Source organism: Piliocolobus tephrosceles, chromosome 7, assembly GCF_002776525.5.
Source record: "Piliocolobus tephrosceles isolate RC106 chromosome 7, ASM277652v3, whole genome shotgun sequence".
In the NCBI taxonomy this organism is placed as follows: domain Eukaryota; kingdom Metazoa; phylum Chordata; class Mammalia; order Primates; family Cercopithecidae; genus Piliocolobus; species Piliocolobus tephrosceles.
Genome location: NC_045440.1, coordinates 118044487 through 118070417, shown reverse-complemented (window position 1 = coordinate 118070417; position 25931 = coordinate 118044487).

Genomic DNA, 25931 nt, shown 5'->3' with positions numbered 1-25931 from the left:
ATATGATTACTAATATATCTGGATTAAGAGTGTTTCCAACCAGAGAGCATTTTATTTGTTTTGAACTTTCATCCAGTGGTATTCCCAAATTGAGATCACTTTATTCCAATTTATTAGTTTGGCTATTCCAGAGCTGTACTGAGAGTAAAAATATGAATCCTGAACCCCTGTGAAAGTAAGGCTATGTCTGAGTGGACTATTGTTTTTAAACATAGAATCGAGGCTCAGAGAAGTTTTCTTGCCTATTGCTGTGTCAATTTGTTTTCTTCTTTTTTTGCCCAGTAAAAAGCTTGAGAGCATTGGCTATTTGCAGCATTCTCAGTTACAGTTCTCCATCTTGTTGGAATTCTTGGCCTCGAATCCTTTCTTGGGGAAACTTAAAATGCAAGCATATTGAGTAGAACAACACACTTGGGCTTGCTGGGGCAGTAGGGGAGGGAGAGCATCAGGAAAAAAATAGCTAATGCAGCTGAACTTAATACTACGTGATGGGTTGTTAGGTGCAGCAAACCACCATAGCACACGTTTACCTATGTGATAAACCTGCGTGTCCTGCATGTCCTGCACATGTATCTGGAACACAAAATAATAAAATAAAATAAAATAAAATAAAATAAAATAAAATAAAAGCAAGCCTATTTAGTCAAAAGCCAACAAATCACATGAAGCTTCAGTTTTATCAGTTTTAACTCTATCTGTTATGGACTGAACTTTTTCCCAAAAAAATTGATGTTAGAGCTTAATTCCATAATGAGATACATCCTTTAAATAAGTGAATGGTTAATGAGGTCACAAGGATGGAGGAGCACTAATCAAATATGACTCCTGTCTCTATAAGAAAAAGAAGAGACACCGGACATACTTTACACAAAGATAAGTATAGAGGGGAAACCAAACCTGCCGACACTTAATCTTAGACTTCTAGCCTCCACAGTCATGAGAAAATTAATTTTTGCTAAGATACCTAGTCTGTTGTATTTATGCGTGGTGCTCCTAGCAAAGTAATAATACCCTATCAGTCATTTTTTGGAGAATGGGAACACTGAGTATTTTCACTTACTCTGTGTAAAAAATGAGTGTGTATTTAAAATTTTAAGAAAAATTACTAAAATTCTGGGGATATACAAAAGGTTTTACTGGATATCTGTTCACTACAGTGCTTGGAATGTCTGATTTTCTAGTGCTGTGCATCTCATTTGACTTTTTATTCCCTATGTATTAGGAATTTTACAACTCTGTAGTGGTGGAAAACTTACTACAATGCAAATCACTGTTGTCTCAGTCTAATGCAAATGATTGCAGTTCTATTAAAAAGATAATCTCAGGGGTTATCCCTTATTGTCTCAAAGAACATTTACTAGTTTTGTATTTAATTTGGCAATCTTGTTCTATCATTTATAAACATAAAAATAAAAATAAAAATAACTTTTCTAATGGACTATATAAACCTCTGCTCACAAATGCCTTTCACCAATTTTGCCATCTTATTGGCTTCCTTATTAATGTGACATTTTATAAATGTTTAACATGTGTTAATTTTACATGTATTTGAATGCTATGTTTTTACCTTTTGAAATATTATATTTTAAAGGTTTGGGACTTTCCATCAAGATATTCATAATAACTAAGCAGCCAGGGACAAATAACACGCCACCCAAAATGTTAAGAAGACACTTCATGCACTGTTTAATTCCAGATATATCTATTCCCACCTATCTGGGTGACTCCCAAGAGAGACTGATAGGTTCTGAATTTTATGGATTTCTTTGTCTGTGATTCTTGGCCAAGTTTTATTCTGGTTTTTGTTTTTGACTCTGTGTTCATTAGTTGCAGCGATGGAAATCTGACTTTGTGTTCAGATCTTTTAGTGATCTCTATTAGCAGAAATAGAAATGTATTCCCCGTTGAGTGAGAACAGAAAGGGAATAAGTCTTGTTTAGTTTTGTTCTATTTTGTTGTTATTATTGTTTATATTTGTTTTTAAACTCAAATCTATTAAGAAAATATGCCGAGAACACTGGAAATAGTAGGCTTTTAGGACAGGATTATCTTATCAAACTAGTGGTTCATTTTTCTCATTATTACTTGAAAACTCTGCTAGAAATGTGAAGGTAGAAAGTGGCTCTTCCTGAAAAAATATTAGTTCAACAACTGGTAATCATTGATACTTTAAATGAGAGCTTTGGGTACAGACCTGTGCACTAGTATCTCTTTAACAATTATAAGATTGTACTAAGAAACTGAATCATGATTTCCATGGCTCTTTTTAGTCTAGACATAGACAACCTCATTGCTGATCAAAGACTAAACAAAATAAGGATTAATTATAAAGCACTGTATAAACTGATTAGAGACCTATAAATGCAGTTAATCATTTTGTAAAACAGTTCATATTATTTTAATGGCCTGTTTTTTGATGAGTAAATAAGGAAGTGATTTCTTTCTTTTTTTATCTTTACCCCACAAATTATGGTATTGCTCGTGCAAACTGAAATAAAACATTTTAAATGTTACATGTTTCATTGATCACTCAAAATTCAAAATTAACATTTTTACTGAGTATTCTTTATTTTCACAGAAATATAACTATTCAAATTTTTACAATTAGAATATGTCCTCCTTTTGAACAGGATATAACTGCACAGTAAATGATGTAACCAAGGCCATGAGTGATATACTTGAGAATGACATTTATATAATTAGGTATGAAAGGTCCACCATTACGGATCAAGTGTTGTTCCTTATATGTGGAGACAATGTTTACAAAGCTATCACAGGAAACTGGCATGTTACCTATTCTATGACTTGTGGAGTCCAAGTTTCACAGATGGTAAAGCAAAATAACTTCCTTACAGGCCAGGACCTTTGATAAATTTGGGGACCTCAAATGTAAGTGTATTTTTGGGCTTAGTTGCTGAACCTCATGTAGAAGAGCAAGTAATAAATCCTAGCAAAAACACATTCTGAGATTTCTTCTAAAATCTTTAGATAGATATTAATTTTCTAACCTAGCAGTTGCTTACCACCCAATGTCTCTGCAGTAGCTGACCAGTGTATAAGTGTCAACATGTTAGTAATTCTTGGCACATCTTTATAAAGAATATAATAAGACCATCCTTTGAGGGAATAATTTTTGATAATTATTTATAATAAAAATGGTAAAAATTTAAATATATACACAGCTTGGAAATTTGCAAAATGGACTCCTGGGTGTATATATATATATATATATATTTTTCATTATAGTGCTGTCATTGGCTAGCAGGTTTTATCTGAATCTCTAGGGGTAAACATACGTGTTTCACCCTCTACTTGCTATTGATTCAACTATTTTACAACTCTTTAAGGATAGGAAGAGTTAACATACAGAAAATCAAATGCAATTAAAAAATTATTGTCACATGGCAATACAAATGATTTTTGTTCGGTAGAATAGATAATGCTATTGACTATAATTTATTGATATTTTTACTTTGATTTTTATGTAATGTAATTTTTACTTTAATTTTTATGTAATGCTGTTTTAATACTTTTAAAAATATATTTCCTGTTGGAATACATAAATCCTTCTTCCTCAAATGTTCTTTGGATCATTACCATTTTACTGCATACTTCAATCTGTTTGTTAATAAATTTTTGATGCAAGTTCATTTTACATATTTATGAGAGGTCTACTTTTAACTTTTGGAAAATCGTATTTTAATCAAAAAGATAAATGCCTTTTCTTGTTCATTATTTTTGGATATTTTCTAAATGTGTGGTTTTTATTGTCACTTAATTGGTCGTATTTCCAACAACAGAAGTTTTTCTTCTATTAACTCCCTTAATTTTTCTGACAGTGTATTGACAGGATTAAGAGAAGCGTGCCTTTTAACTCCCTGATTAATTTATATTTCCTTTAGAAGTGCTTTTCTTAGAGACTAGGAGGAGAGAGTAGAGGGGTTGAGAGACCAGTAAGGACACAATGACAGTTTACTTGGTTTTCTGAGGCCCTTGACTTAGGATGAAGAGAAATTTCTTGGGAACCGAGGGAAACAATAGATCTCTGACCAAACTTAGAGGAAACTTTCTTATTCCAGATACATGATCAGTTCCTGTATGGGCTCCTCGATGCCAGAAACTGTGATGACCATATTATTCCTTCCTACGAAGTGTTATTTTGTATTGCCATACAGACAGAGACAGCTGCTTTTGAGCAGTGAAGTTCTAAGTTCAGAATCCAGCTGCAATTGTCTTTCCCAGAAGCTCTAATTCAGTAGTTTGCAGTCCCAAATGCACATCAGAATACAATGTTAAAAAAAAAAAGAAACTGTCTAGACGTTAACACAAACCTACTAAATCAAAATCTTTGGGATCTTGCCTCTGGGTATTCTTTAAAAAGAAGTTTCTTAAGTTTATTCTGATTCTTGAAAGGTAGAAACTTACTGATTTATTCCAATGTTTTGCAAACTTTGGCTATACAAATCACCCAAGGTGCTTTTTAAAAAATACAAATTTATATGCCTCAAACTCAAACTTCTCAAATAAAATCAAAGGCACTTTTGGGAAGCCCTGATCTAGCTTATTATTTTGGGGAAAAAGAACTAAGTATGATATAGAACTTGTGGTTACTTACAAAGTTATTTCTCTCAAACTTATCCATTCCCCAAACCACAAAAATACCAATTTGTCAGAGGTAACATGCAACCAATGATTAAAGAGAGAGGGCTTCCATACTACTAGTTCTTTGCATTATTTTCAAATTAGAAAAAGACTAATGAACTTATGGATTAAATATACTCTAAGTTATTTGTTTCTGTCTTTCCCAGTTCATCTAAAAAATAATAAAGTGTACCAGGTCGTTGCATTATTCTGGGCTGATAATGAGAAAGTATGTTTGACTTAATAAGAGGCTTCAAAATGAGTTGCTGTTAATATTAAGAGTTAATCATTTTATGATTAGTTCCCTTTACTTTTGCAGACAAAATCTCAGTGCTGCCCCTATTTTCTGGTGTCAGCGGAAGATCTGACCTCTGTTATAACCTTTTAAGTAAAGACAAATCTGAAGCTGTTGGTCTAGAAGACAGAGGACTCCCATTAATTTCCAAGCGTAAGATTACTCTGGTAAGAGGGAAATATAGAAGAAATATTTACGAAACAATAAAATTTCCACTTTTTCTCCCCAAGCGGATGGAGTTAATGAAGAGCTGAGTGAGAAATAAGTACCATTGTCAGAACCAAGTAATAAGGAAAATGTCTCAAAAGAGAAGAGGATTGTATACTATGGTCACGGACGTATGAGATCAAAACCAAAACAAAATCTGTCTCCCTTAAAAAATTTCTGGGACTTTCAGCTTGGAGATAAACAGATAAGTTGATAAGAAAAACTTAAACAAATCCAAGGTATTCTGGAGGTAGCAACTGTAGGGAGCTGTTACCCGCCTTGAGGTAAGAAGACAAAGGTGATAAGGGAAAAATCAGAAGCTTACCGTAAGAATCTCCGAAGAGCTGAACATCAAATTCTGATGAGCAGGTATCACTAATGAGGAGACACAATTTGGCTAATGTTGCTGTCTTTGAGTTTGAATAAAAGACTGTGGGTATGAAACCCAGTCCTGTGAGTTGGAGTTTCTGTTTGGCTGATGCTGGTATACACAGAATGTATACACAGAAGTGTCAAAACCTAGCAGTCTAATATGACATTGAGATTATATGACCTTTGAGGGGAAAAAAGTTTCTCTTATCTTGTTTCCTTATCTTGTTATTTGCTAGCCTTGTATTTACAAATTGATTATAAACGTCCTGTGTGGGCCTGACATAGTGGCTCATGCCTGTAATCCCAGCCCTTTGGAAGGCTGAGGTGGGTAGAGCATTTGAGGTCAGGGGTTTGAGACCAGCCTAACCAACATGGGGAAACCTCATCTCTACTAAAAATACAAAAATTAGCCAGGCATAGTGGTGGGTGCAGGTAATCCCAGCTACTAGGGAGGCTGAGGCAGGACAGTTGCTTGAACCTGGAAGGCAGAGGTTGCAGGGAGCCAAGATCACACCACTGCACTCCAGCCTGGGTGACAGAGCAAGACACTATCTCAAAAAAAAAAAAAAAAAAAAAAGAAATATATAAACATCCTGCATGTAATGAGTATTTTGTTCTATTTTTATTAGTCTATTTCATTTAAAGTTGCACCTATATATTAATTTATTGTTATACAGTTAATAAAATAAAATTTTAGTTAATTATTATTTGGCAGAATGATAAATAAAGTTTCAGGTATCTGAATTCATAGGAACACTTTGTTTCATTAAATGATTCTATTTTCCAGGCTTTTAACAAGCAAAGATATCTGAAATTACTGAAATAACAAAACAAAACTCCAGTACACTAACAAAACTTCCAAACCTGAAAAAGAAGAGAAAATACAGAATTTTGATGACAAGTGTACATGTGTCTGTGTGTGCGCGCACTTTCTCATATTTTAGGCCTGCACACACACTCTCCCAAACTGAGACATTCACCTCACTCTTGATACAACCCTTATTCATTCTTTCCAAACATTCCATATTAACTCAGATCTTGGTTCAAAAGGGAGGTTTTCCATGACATTTGTTATGTTATTCTTACTCATCCTTCCAGTATCCTGTTCTTTTACCTACAAGTTTTTCTTGCTTCAATGAGGTCTTCCCTGACTACCCTATTTAAAATTGTAATCATCCCTGTTATGTTCTAACCAACCTTTCTGCTTTTTTTTTTCCAGAGTATTCATTATCTTTTAATATGCTGATAATTCATTTGTTTTGTTTCTGATCTGTATTTGGCTATTACAAGTAAGATATTCTGCAGTGGAAATTTTTGTCTGTTTTGAGTATATATGTATTGCTAATGCTAAAAAAAGAAAGGTTTGATAACTATGTGTCAAATTAATCGGTATTCCACCAACATTAACTGGGGTACATAAAAATTATGAGGAAAAGAAACTGGGTAAAGAAACTATAAAAGATCTATGATAATCAGATTTTAAGGTAGGTAAATTAGTTGTTTGCAAGCATATGCTGACTAAATAAATTTTATCATTATTATTGTTATTGTAATTATTTTTATATCATAACCACTATGCATACAAGATAATCATCAATATTTTCTATAGAGACATAAAAATATAAAATTAACTTTTCTGGAGAGTGTCTTGACTGGCCTTTCATGTCCTAATAGAAAGGGTATTTTAGGAGAAAGAAAGTTTCAGACATGTTTTATAATGTAGATGGGACATTTACTTCTCTAGTTGGGATGAATTAGGACTCCTACAGCCTTAAAAGAGTCAACTGTTCTATTGTGTGTATGGAAATACTTGAACCAGATGAAACACCCATTTTCTGCTTGAACACAGAATATATTTTAATAGAAATATTTCTAGCACTCATTAATATACTATTATCATTTGAAGAATAAATTTGAAATTGTGGTCTCCAGGTAACAAACATCTCTTGAGAATTCTTCAGTAGGAAATCCATTTTATATTTGAACATCTTTTATAATCAAATAAAGTTGGAAGGTGAAAACATTGGGCATTTCATTAAAAAGCAGCTAGATTTGAATTTGCTTACAAACTTTTTCATCCATGATTAAAAATGCTTTTGAGTCCACTTTAAAAATCAATCATTTGAGGTTTTTAATTTTGATAGGATGGATGAATTGTTGGATGAATAGATGATAGATTAATCAGTGTTGCAAAGTTAAGAAAAAAAGGTAAGATTCACTAAAACAAACCAAAAAAAAGTGCAAATGGGAACATTGGGAAGTAAAGAGTACTATAATTATAATTGCCTTTTACCCTGAGACTTCTGCCAAATTTTGGAACCTTGAGTTCCTACATTAATATATGCAATGAACACAGGGACAAGAATGAAAGCTAGAGACGGCCCACAGTGGGGAACTCCAGCAGGAGAACCCGACATAAAGGTAGTATCCTAAAGGTTGTCAATTTCAAAGGAAAAGAAAGTGAGAAATAAAGTTAGTATTCAATGGGAGGGCAATATAGAAAATTTCCTATTTTGACTCTGGTGCTAGTTCCTACATGAGATTTTGTCCTGAACTGTGTACATCCTGAGTAAGAAAACAAAACAGGCCAAAAAAAAAAAAAAAAAAAGAAAGAAAGAAAGAAAATCACATGGCCAAATACATATTAGTGAGTTACGGAAGTGCACTCCTCCCATTAATATTGAGGCTGAGTGGGAGAAAGTGAATTCTGAACAACATTGTAATTCACAATAAAATAGCACAACAAAAGAACCCCTCAGTATCCTGAAGTATAAAGCCCCAGGTAAAGGAAGAATCGAAAGAAAATCTCCTGAAGTAAAATAATTTTAACCCAAGCCTCAAAGAATTGCTGTGAATAAAATAAAATTCCATAGGTAGCATGTTGCACAGAAAAAAAGAAAAGCAAAGAAAACTTTAAGAAACAAAATCTGGCTTCATAAATGAGGATGAGCAGAAACCCATATTCAGGTTAATTATCAATTATCAGGCTTTGAGTATAAAATAACTATGCTACCTGTGTATAAGAATACATTAAGAGCCAGGACAAAGATAAAAGAAGAAGAAATAATGAAGAATGGCAGTCAGAATAATACTATGACTAAAAACAAAAAGGGATATCCAGAAATGAAACTATAATAATAAATACTTCAAAACCCAATGCGTACTTTAAAGAACAACGGAGTGGGTAAACAGAAAGGTCCTAAAATAGAATCCAAATGCAACTCAGAAAGACAAATGTATAGAAAACACGAATGAAAGGTTAAGAAAAATGGAGAATAGAATAAAAATGATAGCATTTTAAATAATATTTCCAGGAAAAGACAATATAGGATGAAGCAGCAGTAGTTAAGAAAATAGTGCCTGAAATTTTTCAACAGTAGTTCAATGTTGAAAAAGTTCTGGGAGAAATTAACACAATAGACATCTGAATGTACCTCTAATCACAAACAAAAGGATAAAACCTTAAATGTCAACAACAACAACAAGATCTCTGCAACAAAACCAGCCACGAAAGTGACGTCTTATTTCTCCACAGCAAATTGGAAATGAGATAAGATTAAAATAGTATCTTCCAGGTTTTGAAAGAAAATGGTGTCAGCTTAGTCTTTTACTAGAACCAAAACTAAGTATAAAGCAGGCACAGATAAAGATAGTTAAAACTAACAAGGAGATAAAGCAGTCCTTCCCTGAAAGAATTTCTAATGTATTTCATGGAGATGGAAGATTTAAGTTCAACAAGGAATGATGAAAAAACTTAACCGTAAACTTATAGATAAATCTAACACAGTTTTTCAGATAATGGGCATATTATTTTTATAAGAAACAGAAACCAAAAAAGGACATAAAGTTAAAATGTTTCAGGCAACTATTAACCAAAAAATGCTGTGGCTATGTTACTATCAGGCAAAATACCTCTAGGGTAAAGAGCAGTATTAGTCCTAAAGAGATTACTGTTAAAGATATAGCTTTATTTTATTTATCTACTTACTCATGTCTTTATTTTTGAGACAGAGGTTTTCCTATGGTGATCAGTCTGTTCTTCTACTTCTGGACTCAAACTGTGCTCTTGCCTCACCTTCTCAAGTAGTCGGGATTACAGGCATGAGCCCCCACACTTGGCTTAAACATAAAGAGCTTTAAATTCATCAGGAAGAGATATTAATTCTAATTTTATATCTGCCTATTAACGTGGTCTCATACAAAACAAAAAATAATAGAATTATGAGTAAAAATTGACAAATTTACTATTGTAATAAGAACTTTTAAATGTATGTCTCTCAGTATTCAAAAGATGCATAAAAAATCTTGGAGTAGATAAACAAATGAACAAAAAATTAATCAACAGCAATGCTCTAATAAACAAAGTAATCAAAACTAATTTAATAAAATACACTGATCTCATTGGCATATATAAAGCATTGCACCAACAATTTGACAAATGGTATTATTTTGAAGCAAACATGAAATATTTTTTTAAACTCATCATATAAAGCTAGATCATTTTAACAAATGTTGGCAATATTTAGGCTGTAATCAATCAGTACAATGCAATTATTTTTATTTGTTTAGTAAAAATATTTAGTACTCATAATTCAATATCAATAACTACCTAGAAAATCCCAATATATTTGAATATTTGTTTAAAATAATCAAAAATGTATAGATGAAATAAGACATTATAAAGGAAATTTAAAAATGCTTTGAAGTAAATTATATGAAAAATACTATGTGATAAAAATGGATATGCAGTTAAGACTATATTTAGAGGAAAATGTATTGATTATATTTATCATCAATAAGAAATTTATTGATTATATAAACAAAAAGAGGAAAGTTAAAAAATTAGTAATCATTCTCCTTTATAAAGTTAAGACATTTTTGCAAAAGTGAAAATTAGTAAGACAAAAACTGTTCACATGATACTTCTGTGTTATATTGGAACATTGACTAAAGGCCCACCCCTAAAATATTTAATTTTCCAGAGGAATGCACCTTTGTTTGAATTAATATTTATTATATATTAGATTTTCTCTGTGAAGTTACAGATGAATTTATAGAATTTTTGCCCCTGTAAATGCAAATAAGTTACATCTAGAAGAAAAGATAATTTAAAATGTTGCAATTTTAGTTGCCTATAGGACATTAACAAATTTGTCCTGAATTTACAATACATATTTCAGCATGCTTGTCATGGTTCCCTAACGGAAATGCCTTTTGAGGCAGCTTCAATATTCTGTTGGTTCCTTCACAAATGACTTAATGAACCTTTGAAATAAATTTTTTACAGTGTTTGAGGATAATATTTTAAACCTTTGAAAATCAAACTTTGGCAGAAATTAGAACTCTAGTCAATTAAACCCAAAGACATCAGGAGCAAGCAAGTAATAAAAATAGAATTAGTTTTAAAAGAGAAAGAAATAGCGTAAAACAGAAGGAGTAAAGAAGGAAAAATATGGTTGACTGAAAAGACTAGTAAAATTCTTAAAAAGAAAAAAATTCTGCCAGATTACTTAAAACAAAAGAGTTAGAAAGAGAGTAAAAATAAATAATATTAGAAAGAACAATGGAAATAAAGTTTACAGAGATTAAATGTATCATGAGCCGGACTAACAAAAAAGTATGGCATATATTTGAAAACTTAGGAGATTAGTTTTGAAAATATAAATTATTAAAACTGATGTACGAAGAAACATACTATTTTATCTCAAAAAGGAGAAATATCATGTGGTTATCTCAATAGATTCAGTGAAATACTACCTAAAATTAAACAGACATTTATAACAAAATTCTAATACTGAAAATAAAAAGGAAGTTACTTAACATCATAAAGAAGAATCTACACATTCTTAACATCCTGTTAAAATTTAAAATTATGAAAACATTTCCTCTAATATCATATTACCGTTAATGTTCACTATTTTAATGGAAGATTTAGCAAGTAATATCAATTAAAGGATGACAGGGTATAAAACGGTGGAATAGCGGGGATATCAATGTGTTTTTGCAAATGATTGTTTATATGGCACAAATATAAGCTATGTATAAGGACTAGATGACATTATAAATATTAGTAGATATACTATTAGAATGTAGCAAATTTGCAGGACACAAAACCAAAAACAAACAAGTTCATGTCTATATACAAACCAATAAAACAGAGTTTAAAAAAAACAGATAAATAACATTGGCATGTTTATAATTTATACAACTCTTATACATGGTCCTAAACAACCTCATATTTTGGAAAAATCATGTGCTATTCCCAGAAAAGAATATGGTTATGGGAAAAATAAAAGATCAAGGATCAATCATTCAAATCCCTTGTGACTTTATAAACAGAGCACTGAAAATTAATGACAATTCTAATAAAATATTAACATTTTAAAAGGCATGCCACATTCTTCCTATTAAAGGAATATTATAGCATATGTATAGATAATTTTTAAATGGTAAATGTTACTTGATGAATGATATCTAAGGAAGAACGTTGCTGTTCTTTAAGGGGATAAGCTGAGAAAGCTGTCTTCATCAGTAGTTACAGGTAAAGGAACAATGAATCAACTGGGAAAATAACATGCTGCCAAAGACTGATGATCTGGCTTATTGTCTTGAATTTGTTTCTTTCCATTAGTTCACATCATTTCTCTCTTTATTATTATTATTTTTTTTTTGCCCCTTTCCTCATTAATTAATAAATTGTAAATAAAAAAATGCTTACCTGGCTTCAAATAGGACTTGCTTATTGGCTTTACAGAGCACCTAATCCAATGCCATCAAGTTCAGCCCTGCTACATGCCACGCTGTGATCATGTCTTCTACTCACAGTCACATATCTTATCACATTTAAGACAGGTGATAACTGACTTGTGCCCTCATTGATAGCCTGCTGCAATTTTTTTTCACCCTTTTGTCTCCTGTTGTCACTCAGTAACACGTGTTTTCTGGTTCTCTCATAGAAAGACCCTCTCTGTGAGACAGTTCCTTAACATCTTCACTCTTAATAATAACAACAACGACAATAACAAGCAAAACTGAGCCAAGGAGAGGACTGTGACTTTTCATAACTACTATCTTCCTCAGTGATCTTCTGTCTTAAGTTGTGTTTGTATTTAGCTTCTGTTGAAGAAAATGAATCAACCTGATTTTTATATTCTATTAGTGCCATTATCAAAGTTACCAGTCATACATGAGGTAATTCTTATTACAGAAATATGTATTTTGGAAGAACAAAATATTTCTAGGAATAAATCTAATAAAATATGTGGAAAACTTTCTGAAGAAAAAAAAGGAAAATATATGGGAGTCATCAAAAGACACAGACACATTTTCTTGAATAGAAAGACTAGCTATCATAAAATGTCAGTGATCTCCAAATTGATTTCATTCATTGCAATTCTAATTTTAGAAGTCTTCTGACTATGTTAACTGTTCTTTATTGTTGTTTCTGTGGCGCTTAGTAAATTTAATCAAAATTCACAATAAAGGGCTAAAAATGGCCAAGACTTTACTGAAAACCACCGCTAGATTTTCTCTATCAGATATTAGGGTATGTTTTAAGGCTGTCATAGTTAAGACAGATTAGCACAGGAAAGTGAACATTTTACAAATTGAAGAGATGTGTTCTATGGAAAGCACTTGTTGCTACACCATTGTTATGATAGCAAACAGAATGTATTTTTATGGACAGCACGGGGAGCTGAGGAGCAAACGTGAGGAAAGAAAATGTCGCAAGTATTAAGTCACAATTAAAATTCATTTCCAACTTTCTTCTAAGGAAAAATACCCTCAGTCTTTATTGGTTATACACTTGAATAATAATAGCTTTTCTGAAAATTACTCAAAAGTCAACATACTTTCAAGATAAAGGAATCGAATAAAGGCTTAGAAATGACAATGAGTGGGCTTTTCTTGGCATTCTCTTTTGTTGACTGAGTTTCTCACAGACCACTCTGATTTGACATAATCTCCTATATCAAGCTAATTTTTAAAAAGGTGTTGAAAACTAGGGTGGGATCACAAGTCAATTCAATGCAATGTTTGAGTAGGTTTTATTATAAAATATTACCTCTCAGTATGAGAAAACAGACAATTTAAAATGAACACAAGCTTCTAAGTAGTAGTTACATTAAGTACCTTATAAATATTCCCTGAAGCAAATTTATGTCTCTGAATATTTATTGTATCAGAAATATGTCTTCCTAAGTCAAAAGAGATTTTTCTAAAGCAAAGGAGATATTTATTTACTAATGTACTCAAGCAACTTTAATTTATGCTTGTATGGTTTCAGGCAATACAAGAAGTGATAAAAAATGTAGTGTTTAATAAAGTATATAGCGTTTCAAGTGTAAAGATGCAGAGAAGTGTAACACAGCAAAGGAGTTAGGGGATATAATGTGTCATGGAACACACATGATAGAGACAAACCCAGAATGGCAGAGCCAAGCAAGAAGCCTTGGGGAAGCAACATATGTATTGAAAAGTAAAACAAATGAGGCACATAACAATACATAATCATTGGAAGGAAACAGAGTGAAGATCACATAATGCTTTATAAGTCATGATGGATATTGTAGATTTTTATCCTTATTAAAATGAGAGTCCCATTAAAATATCTTAAGGAGTAGAATTACAGGATATAATCTATAATTTTTAAGATTTTTCTGGCAATACATAGTTTGAATATCTTTGAGAATATCTTTGAGATTGTAGGACTAAAAATAAATATTGTTTCTCTGATGAAAGGAAAGCTGGAGTTGAGTAAAATAGTTGAATTAGAAAGATATGTATGAGATAGACTGCATAGGAATTTGTGAGTAGTGTGAAAGTTACAAGGGAACCTGGGGCTAATGTTCAATTTCTAACTGTACAACTGGGGGAAAGCATGTCATTCAAATAAATAATACCCACATGGTTGAATATATGGCCCTGAGGTTAATCTGGGTTGAAAATATCAAAGAGTAAATCAACTACAATGTATGCTAATGTGCTGTGTTCATTTAATCATATTAACTTGCATTTTCTTTAGAGAAATTTCTGTGCCTTTGGAAGTCTTTTATCATTTTATATCTGGTTTATTTGTAAATAATACATGGACTAAGAAAGCTATTCCTCAGTATTTTATTAGGTTTTATACATAAGTTGTCTTATTCATAAGATAGAATCATTGATTATATATATGCCAAGAATAGTTTTAAAACTATGATATTTAATGAAATATATTCAATATAAAATTTGAAAGTCGAAGATTCATTTTGCCAAATGGAAAGGCAAATAAACACTATATACTACAGACAACCTGATTTATGCAGTTGACTCTTTAAGTACAGTAAACACAAAGTGTAACACATTCATATATACTGATATTTGAATCTTCCACACTAATTTTATAAGCAAAAGATTGAAAAAAAATACTGTGCAATGGCATAGATTATATCCTTGTTATGCTTAAAAGTAATTTATACCTTTGCCCTACTTAAATATAAGACTACTGAAATTGGAAATACGAATATACTTTGTATTAGTCAGTGCCCCTGAAATTATAGAGAAACCTATTCAAGCTAACTCAAGTGTAGAGACTTTCTTTTACAATATTGAAGGTAATATTAAAAATATAAGTACTAAAATAGATGCATGCTTCATGAGAACCAGAGCCAAGTAGCCTCTCAGAAAAAAAGAAAAGCTGCACTCCCTTACTCTCTTAGGGGCCTCATGATTTCTTATCTTTGACATTCTCTTACAGTTTTCTCTCATTCTCTCAAATAGCCTATTGTTCATTTGCATGGCCTGATGCTGATGTTATTCCCGAGATAACCTAATATTGCGCAACACAACTTACTAATGCGTTGTATGAGTTAGTACATATGCTGGAGAGAGACAATCTTTGGTTTCTAAATGGTCTTGGGTCATGTGTACAAGTTAGTAATCTCTGGCCAGAAAGATAGAATTATAAACTGTATGTCATCAAATTTTTGACACTATCAATTTTAAGCTACACCACTATTTCATATACCTATAAGTAAGAAAAATAATACTATTTACTTGTAAGATGTCATTGATTGTATAGTGTAGCTAATTTGATAAATAATAAATTAGATAAAATATAAACTGTAGATTCAATGAATAATGGTAGCATGCATTTGCCCAGTCATTCCATTTAAAAGCCAAGAAAAGAAGCAGTTTCTAAAGAAAACAATTGTGTCCAGCTTTCTCAATCCTACTTATCTGTATACATTTTTTACCATTCCTGATCTCACAACTTAGTTGATCCAATAAAATTTAAAATATTCCTTTAATTGATAGGATCTGATCAGAAATGCACTCAGCTCTATGCATATTTATATATTTCTTAACACATATTTGTTCACCTGATATTACATAGGTGGCATTGCAGTGCAGTGGAGAAATGATGATCTTTTCATTACAGAAGTCCCTTCTAACTGGCTGCTTCACTTTTCAGTTTCAGTTACCTGCAGTCAACCTGGGTCTGAAAATCTTAAATGGAAAATTCCAGAAATAAAAATTTATAATTTTTAAATTTAACAGTCTTGTAAGTAATATGAAAAAATCTTGCACTATCTTGCTTTCCATATGTTGGTAGAAGAACTGAGGCAGGACTGGCTTGTCTGTCATAATATAAGACAGTCTTGGAAGATGTCCGGGGTCCACGGTCTAAAGCCCCTCATGGCCTTTGGAACACCAAGCTCTGTGCCAAAGGGTGGAAGACTGCCCTGCCACACCACAAACCTAAGCTCAGGGAATAAGACCCCTCGTGGCTTGGATGGAATCCAGGGCTCAGGGCATAAAACCCCTCATAGCCTCTGCAATGTGCACAGTCTTGTTGGTTGCTCTCCTAGGCTGGTAAAACATGTTCTCCGTTATCTCAAGCAGTAGAGCATATTCTACATACATCAAAGAAAATGCTAAACCATCAGAGCTATGCTTGATGCACCATTACCTTTCTACCCCCATGTCCTCAGGCCCCCACCTGTTTACCCCCACATCTGCATGTTCGCACACTTGCTTGGTTGTTTGATCATCAATAAATAGTGTGGGCTCCCAGAGCTCGGCGCCTTCACAACCTCCATACCAGCGTTGTTCCCCTGGACCCATCTTATGCACTCTTCACTTGTCTTTTCTCATTCCTTTGACTCCGCCGGACTTCGTAGCCCCACAGCCTGGTGTTGGGTCTGATCACCCCAACACCACATGGGACATGAATCATCCCTTTGTCCAGTGTATCCACACTGTGTCTGCTACCTGCCTGTAACCTGTCAGTCATCAACATAGTCTGTTTCTCACATCCAACCATAGATATCATTTTGGTTTGATGATCGAGGATTACGAAAAACTGATAATCCTCCTTCTGACATATTAACAGAAGGACAGTAGTGGCCTAAGACTATGACAAAATGCTTCTGTCATTCACCTCACTTCATCTTAGCACAGAGGCATTTTATCATCTCACATCCTCACAAGAACAATAGAGTACAATAAAATATTTTGAGAGAGAGAGAAGAGAGACAGACAAAGAGAAAGACCACATTAACATAGTTTTCATAATAGTATATTTTTATAATTGATCTAGTTCATGATTATTGTTGTTAATCTCTTACTGTGCCTAACTTGTACATTAAACATTATCATAGGTATGTATGGTGGGAAAAACATTACACATATAGGATTCGGTACTCTGTGGTTTCAGACATCCATTGGAGGATCTTCAAATATATTCCATAAAGATGAGTGGGAGCTGTTGTAAATGATGTTTGCCCAATAAGATGTTTTCTTTCCTTTTACTTATTTTTTTATTGGCTTCTACATCTTTTATAAGATTTTTTTTTTTAGGTTTTTGGGGGACAGGTGGTATTTGGTTATATGAGTAAGTTCTTTAGTGCTGATTTGTGAGATTTTGGTGCACTCATCACTGGAGCAGTATACACTGAACCCAATTTGTAGTCTTTTATCTTTCACTCCCTTCTCATGTATCATTCTTATATATTGCATCCTCATCGCTTAGCTCCCACTTATGAGTGAGAACATACAATGTTTGGTTTTCCATTCCTGAGTTACCTCATTTAGAATAATAATCTGCAGTTCCATCTAGGTTGCTGCAAATGCTATTAATTCTTTTCACGACTGCATACTATTCCATCATCTATATCTGTAACATCTACTATCTATCTATCTATATGCATCTATCTATCTATCTATCTATCTATCTATCTATCTATCTATCATCTATCTATCTATCACAACTTCTTTATCCACTTGTTGATTGATGGGCATTTGGGCTGGTTCCATATTTCATGAATTGTGTTGCTATAAACATGCATGTGTAAGTGTCTTTTTTGTATAATGATTTCTTTTCCTCTGGGTAGATGCCCAGTAGTGGGATTGAAGGATAAAATGGTAGTTCTACTTTTAACTCCTTAAGAAATCTCCAGTTTTCCATAGTGGTTGTACTAGCTTACATTCCCAACAGTAGTGTAGAAATGTTCCCTTTTCCAAACATCCATGCCAATATCTATTATTTGTTGATTTTTTGATTCTGGCCATTCTTTCAGGAGTAAGATGATATCTCATTGTGGTTTTGATTTGCATTGCCCTGATCATTAGTAATATTGAGCATTTTTTCATGTTTGTTGGCCCTTTGTATATCTTCTTTAGAAAATTGTCTATTCACGTCCTTAGTCCACTTTTTGATGGAATTGTTTGTTTTTTACTTGCTGATTTGACTTCCTTGTGGATTCTGGATATTAGTCCTTTGTCAGATGTATAGATTGTCAAGATTTTTTCTCATTTTGTGGGTTGTCTGTGTATTCTGCTGACTGTTCCTTTTTCTGTTCAGAAGCCCCTTAGTTTAATTAAATCCCACCTATTAATCTTTGTTTCTGTTGCATTTGCGCTTTTAGGTTCTTTGCTATGAAGTCTTTGCCTAAGCCAATGTACAGAATGGTTTTCTGATGTTATCTTCTAGAATTTTTATAATTTCAGGTCTCAGATTTAAGTCCTTGATCCATCTTGAGTTGATTTTTGTATAAGGTGAGTGATCTCCTACATGTGATTAGCCAATTTCAATTTCAATCTCCTACATGTGATTAGCCAATTATCCCAGCACCATTTGTTGAATAAGGTGTCCTTTCCCCCACTTTGTTTTTGTTTGCTTTGTCGAAGATCAGTTGGTTGTAAGTATTAGGGTTTATTTCTGAGTTCCCCATTCTGTTCCATTGGTCTATGTGCCTATTTGTATACTAGTACCATGCTGTCTTGGTGACTATGGCCTATAGTATACTTTGAAGTCAGGTAATGTAATGCCTCCAGATTTCTTCTCTTTGCTCTGTCCTGCTTGGCTATGCCATCTCTTTTGTTTGTTTGTTTTGATTTTCTTCCATATCCATTTTAGGATTGTTTTTTCTAGTTCTGTGAAGAATGATGGCAGTATTTTGATGGAAATTGCATTGAATTTGTAGATAAATTTTGGAAGTATGGTCATTTTCACAATATTGATTCTACTTATTCATGAGCATGGGATGTGTTTTCATTTGTTTTTGTTTCTATGATTTCTTTCAGCTGTGTTTTGTAGATTTCTATGTAGCAGTCTTTCACCTCCTTGTTTAGGTATATTCCCAGAACAATAACAAGCAGCGAGATTGAAATGGTAATAAAAAATGACTAACAAAAAAAAAGTCCAGAACTAGATGAATTCACAGCTGAATTGTCTCAGATATTCAAAGAGTTGGAATCAATCCTACTGACTATTTCATCAGATCGAGAAATATGGAATCCTCCCTAAATCATCCTATGAAGCCAGTATCACCCTAATACCAAAACCAGGAAAGGACGTAACAAAAAAAAAGAAAGCTACAGACTAATATCCCTGATGAAAATAGATGGAAAAATCCTTAACAAAATACTAGCTATCAGAATCTGACAGCATATCAAAAAGATGATCCACCGTGATCAAGTGGGTTTCATACTCAGGGATGCAGGGACGGTTTAACATATGTAAGTCAATAAATGTGACACACCACTATACAAATAGAATTAAAAACAAAAATCACATGATCATCTCAATAGATGTAGAAAAAGCATTTGACAAAATCAAATATTTCTTTATTATTAAAATCCTCAGCAAAATCAGCATACAAGGGACATACCTCAAAGTAATCAGAGCCATCTATGACAAACCCACAGCCAACATAATACTAAACAGGGAAAAATTGAAAGCACTCCCTCTGAGAACTGGAGCAAGACAAGGATGCCCACTCTCACCACTTCTATTCAACGTAGTACTGGAAGTCCTAGCTCCAGCAATTACACAAGAGCAAGAAATAAAGTACATCCAAATCGGTAAAGAGGAAGTCAAACTGTTGCTGTTTGCTGATGATCTAATCATATATCTAGAAAACCCTAAAGAATCCTCCAAAAAGCTCCTAGAACTGATAAATGAATTCAGCAAAGTTTCAGGATACAAAATTAATGTACACAAATCATAGCTCTGCCATACATCAATAAGGTGTTTCCTTTTACAAAAAAAGGAACTAATTTTGCCCTACTTTATGTCCTAAATAAAACAAAGTAATTTCGGACATATTACAGAATGAAAGATAAATGTGAATGTTTTAGGAAAAACAGTGGAACTTTATGATTTTTACAGAGCAAAGATGTTTTAAACAGAACAAAAAAAACATTAACTATAATCAAAATATGTGTAAAACATATTTATTAAAATTAAAAATATCTATTTATCCATAATGCCATTAAGATAATGCATTTTTACCTGGTAACCTTATCTTTTATTATTTTCTCTTATTTTTTTTCCAATAACACAATTCTTCACTATCCTTCAGAAATATTCAGCATCTTGTGATCCATTTCATATTAATTTTTATGGTATAATGTAGTTGTTAATGTTCATTTTTATCTGTATGGCATAATCAATTATTGATTGAAATAACTTTGTTTTGTAAAATGAATTTTTTGGTGATTTTCTTAAAATAATAAAAGTGAAGAAGATCAATTTATAATATCTAGTATTATAAGTAATACTCCTTGTCTATCAGCCTGTTCATATTCCATACTCTCTAACTAGAAGTCTCTTTTCCAAGAAGTGAATCACATAGGGCACACAGGTCTTGTTGAAGAGCTTACATTCTCAGTGTGATGAATATTGATTAGATATTTTTAAACAAAGAATGGTATGATCATTCCATGGATTCATATCTAACTCAGCCAGCCTAGAATAAACAGTTTAGGGGAAAGGATGGTTTCAATTGTGGTAGCATTAGTGAAGTTGTTGTACTCTGCAATTTTTTAATTTTTAATTTTTTTTTTTTTTTGAGAAAGGGTCTTGCTCTGTTGCCCAGGCTGGAGTGCAGTCTCACAATCATGTCTCACTGCAGCCTCACCTCCTGGGCTCAAGCCATCCTCTCTCCTCAGTCTTCCAAGTAGCTGAGATCACAGGTACATGACACCATGGCTGGCTAATTTATTTTAATGCTTTTTGGAGAAATGGGATCTCAGTTTGTTTTCCAGGCTGGTCTCCAAACTCCTAGGCTCAAATAATTCTCTTGTCTCAGCCCCCCAAAGTAATCCCTGGGATTACAGGGATGAATTACTGAACCTGGCAATATTCTCAATTTATTGAAAGGCATCTGCAAATGTATTTACTGATTGATTTCACACTGGATGTAGAAAAGAAGTGATAAATGACCCCAGAAATTTTGGTTAGACAAATGGGCAAATAAAGTTATCATTACCTGAGATGAAAAAGTCTGAATAAAGAACATGTTCTGAGAGGCCAAGGGAGATAAATGGAGAAAGCAGACAGTAGGTTGTTTTAGGAAATTTTTAAAAACTTGTATCCTTAGTACCGGCAATTTGTGAGATATGTTTGCCAAAGATTTTAGTTTTGATGGAGTGTATTTTTTTTAATTTTATGTTTCTATCTTTTAAAAACCTGTTCAGGAACTTTTGCCTGACACCAAATACCTACGTATTTTTTTCTATCTTTTAAAAGCTTTTGCATCAAAGTTTCTGATCCATTTCATATTAATTTTCATGGTATAATGTAGTTGTTAATGTTCATTTTTTTCTATATGGTATAATCAATTATTGATTGAAATAACTTTGTTTTGTAAAATGAATTTCTTTCTTAAAATAATAAAAGTGAAAATCAATTTATAATATCTAGTTTGTTTCCTTGATTTACTTTACTATCCTTATGCAAGTGAAACATGTTCCTGACTACTGCAGCAATTAGTAAATCTTAAGATCAAGTAGTATCCATTCTTCGACTTTTCACTTGTCCAAGAGTGCTCTGGAAATTCTAGATTTTTGATATTTCCAGAGAAATTCTGGAAGACACTTGTCAATGTCTACATTTCTTGTGGAATTTTTTGAGACTAAACTTATACATTAAAAAAACTTTGGGAAGATTTGTCATCTTAATATTTAATCTTTCAACCCATAAATAGGATGTATATCTTAATTAATTTATATATTCTTTTTTTTATTATTATACTTTAAGTTCTAGGGTACATGTGCATAACGTGCAGGTTTGTTACATATGTATACTTGTGCCATGTTGGTGTGCTGCACCCTTCAACTCGTCAGCACCCATCAATTCATCATTTATATCAGGTATAACTCCCAATGCAATCCCTCCCCCCTCCCCCCCCATGATAGGCCCCGATGTGTGATGTTCCCCTTCCTGAGTCCAAGTGATCTCATTGTTCAGTTCCCACCTATGAGTGAGAACATGCGGTGTTTGGTTTTCTGTTCTTGTGATAGTTTGCTAAGAATGATGGTTTCCAGCTGCATCCATGTCCCTACAAAGGACGCAAACTCATCCTTTTTTATGGCTGCATAATATTCCATGGTGTATATGTGCCACATTTTCTTAATCCAGTCTGTCACAGATGGGCATTTGGGTTGATTCCAAGACTTTGCTATTGTGAATAGTGCCGCAATAAACATACGTGTGCATGTGACTTTATAGCAGCATGATTTATAATCCTTTGGGTACATACCCAGTAGTGGGATGGCTGGGTCATATGGTATATCTAGATCTAGATCCTTGAGGAATCGCCATACTGTTTTCCATAATGGTTGAACTAGTTTACAATCCCACCAACAGTGAGTGAACAGGCAACCTACAGAATGGGAGAAAATTTTTGCAATCTACTCATCTGACAAAGGGCTAATTTCCAGAATCTACAAAGAACTCAAACAAATTTACAAGAAAAAAACAAACAACCCCATCAAAAAGTGGGCAAAGGATATGAACAGACATTTCTCAAAAGAAGACATTCATACAGCCAACAGACACATGAAAAAATGCTCATCATCACTGGCCATCAGAGAAATGCAAATCAAAACCACAATGAGATACCATCTCACACCAGTTAGAATGGCAATCATTCAAAAATCAGGAAACAACAGGTGTTGGAGAGGATGTGGAGAAATAGGAATTTATATATTCTTTAAATACTATCATGCTTTTTTAATTTCAGTGTTCCTGGATTACATATATTTTGTTTAATTACAACAAGGTATTTTATGAATGTTTTTACTACTGTAAACATAATTTTTAAAATGTCAATTTCCAATTATCTCCTATGGTATTAATACGATGCATGTTTATATAATAATATATCGTAATAACATACTAAAATCACTTATGAGTTCAACTGGTTGCTCTGCATATTACTTAGGATATACTATATGAACAATTAGAGTGAATTTTTCTTCTGTCATTCAAATCTTTGTGACTTTTGTTTTCCTTTCTTGCCTTATTACAATTTATAGGATTCCAGTAAAAGAAATAGTCTCTAGTTATGCATGGATATTTACCAATTCCTTCCTGAAGATCTAAGGTTTTGGGTGGTAGCATTTTCCATCAGCCAGAATAATTTTATTTAGTACTTCTTGTACTGAAGCTTTCCTGGACAAGAAATGAAGTATTTATTTTCCATCTAAAATGCTTTCATTAAGCTTCAGTGTTTACAAGATATTTTTGCCTTATATATATAATTCTAAGCTACTAGTCTCTCCTGACCCCAGAAATTTAGATACCTTGTCTTATTATTTTCTGGAAATATCACTTCTATTGATAAGTTAGTTCTCCTTTAAATCACCATAAATAACATGTCATTTTTCTTGGGCTATTTCCAAGATTTTCCCTTTGTCTCTGGTTTTACTTCTTGAGCCTTATCATTCATTATGTGATTATTTTCTTAATTATAATGTTTTAGGTTTACAAAACCTCTCAAATATGTAAATTTATTGCTTTTGTCAATTATTGGGAGTTTTTGAACATTCTATCTTCAAATAACTGATCTTTCCTGGGACTCCAGATACAAGAACATTAATTGTTTTGTTACTGTCACTTAGGACACTGGGTCTATATTTATTTTTTATTTAGTACGGTTATGAATCTCCCTTCATACTGGATTATTTCTATTTGCATTTTTAAATTCACTGACTTTTAAAAACTATTATTTTTATAATAGTTGTTTTGTTTTTTATAACTATTGTTTTGTATCTTAAATCTAACTAACAAATTTTAAATTCCAGGATTTTTAATTTTCAATTACAAAGGTTTTACCAGTGTCTTGTTCTAGTTTCTATTCCTTTGTTGAGATTTCCTAGCTTTTCACTTATTGTGAACATCTTTTTCTATACCTTACTGATCAGAGTTATAATACAATCATAAGATTATATGCAGTATCATATGTGCAGTAAATCCTTGATGGAAATGTTATTTGGCACACAACTGTAGTTGCATTAAAGTTTTTGGCTGCTAGTTCCAACACTGGGGTCTTTTTGCAGTTGGAATCAGAGCAAAGTTTTCCTGGTTTTATCTATGTCAAGTATTTTTGGACTCTATCCTGTATACTATAAAACAAGCGTGATCAGCTCATGGCCCATGTGCTGCATTCAGCCCAGGACAGCTTTGAATGTGGCCCAAAACACATTTATAAACTTTCTTAAAACATTATGTTGGTGAGAGTATAAATTAGTTCAACCATTGTGGAAGTCAGTGTGTTGATTCCTCAAAGACCTCAAGACAGAAATATTATTCAATCCCAAAATTCCATTACTGGGTATATAACCAAAAGAATATAAATGTTTCTGCTCTAAAGACAAACATGCGTATATATTCATTTCAGCACGATTCACAAAAACGAAGACATGAAATTGACCTAAATGCCCGTTGATGATAGAATGGATAAAGAAAATGTGGTACATATACACCATGGAATACTATGCAACCATAAAAAATAACATGCTTATATCCTTTGCAGGGACACGGATGGAGTTGGAGGCCATTACCCTTAAAAACCTAATGCAGGAAACCAAACACCACATGTTCTCACTTTTAAATGGTAGCTAAATGATGAGAATGTATGGACACATAAAGGGGGACAACACACACGGGGCCTATTGGAGGGAGGAGTGGAGAGATGGGAGAGGATCACAAGAAATAACTATTGGGCATTAGGTTTAATACGTGGGTGATGAAATAATCTGCAAAACAAACCTCTACAACACAGGTTTACCTATGTCATAAAACTGCCCATGTACCCTGGAACTTAAAAATTAAAAAAACACAAAAACTCCCAATGTATTATGAGATTTTCTTTTGCAATTATTTTTCTTAGTTCATCAGTTATTGTCAGTGTTGGTGTATTTAATGTGTGGCCCAGGACTATTCTTCCATTGTGGCCAGGGAAGCACAAAAAACAAAAAGGATACCACTGCTATAAAATGTTAAAGTGTAAAGACTGTAACTATAGTCTCCCAGAGTGTGTATTTTGTGTTAGCAGAAAAATAACGTGGTTGAACTCTCACTGCATTTTCTATCTTTTGAGTGGCAGCCTGATCTCTGTTTGGCACTTGGTTCATACTTGACACACTTGAAGTCTACCCACACATTCTTCATTCAGATGCAGAATTTGTGGCTCTCTTTGTTTTCTCTGCTTTGCGAAATGCCATTCAATTTTCCAATGGCAGAGGTTGCCTTCATCTCTGTTCCACAATTCTTCATTCCAGAATGATGTAGTGTTTTCTATCAAAATTTTAGTTGTTTGGTATCGAGTTCAGTTTGCCTTCTCACTAAAAGCTGAAAATTAAGAAACTAACCATATTCCTTCTTCCTTTATCCAAGATGTAACTTCCCTCCAGAATCTGATTATTTTTGTTCACCCCTCAATGTCTTCATATCTTATTTTCTCCCATACCTTATAGTTGCTATCCTCAGAAGGTGCTTGGGTCCTGTAGAAAATTATTTGGCCATACTAAATGCAGAAATATGCAGCGAGAAATAAAGGCATAACAACTACTTTGACTTAAACAGAGCTGCCTATATAAGCCCAGCCTAGAGAGGAAAAGCTGTGTTTCAATACATTCATTA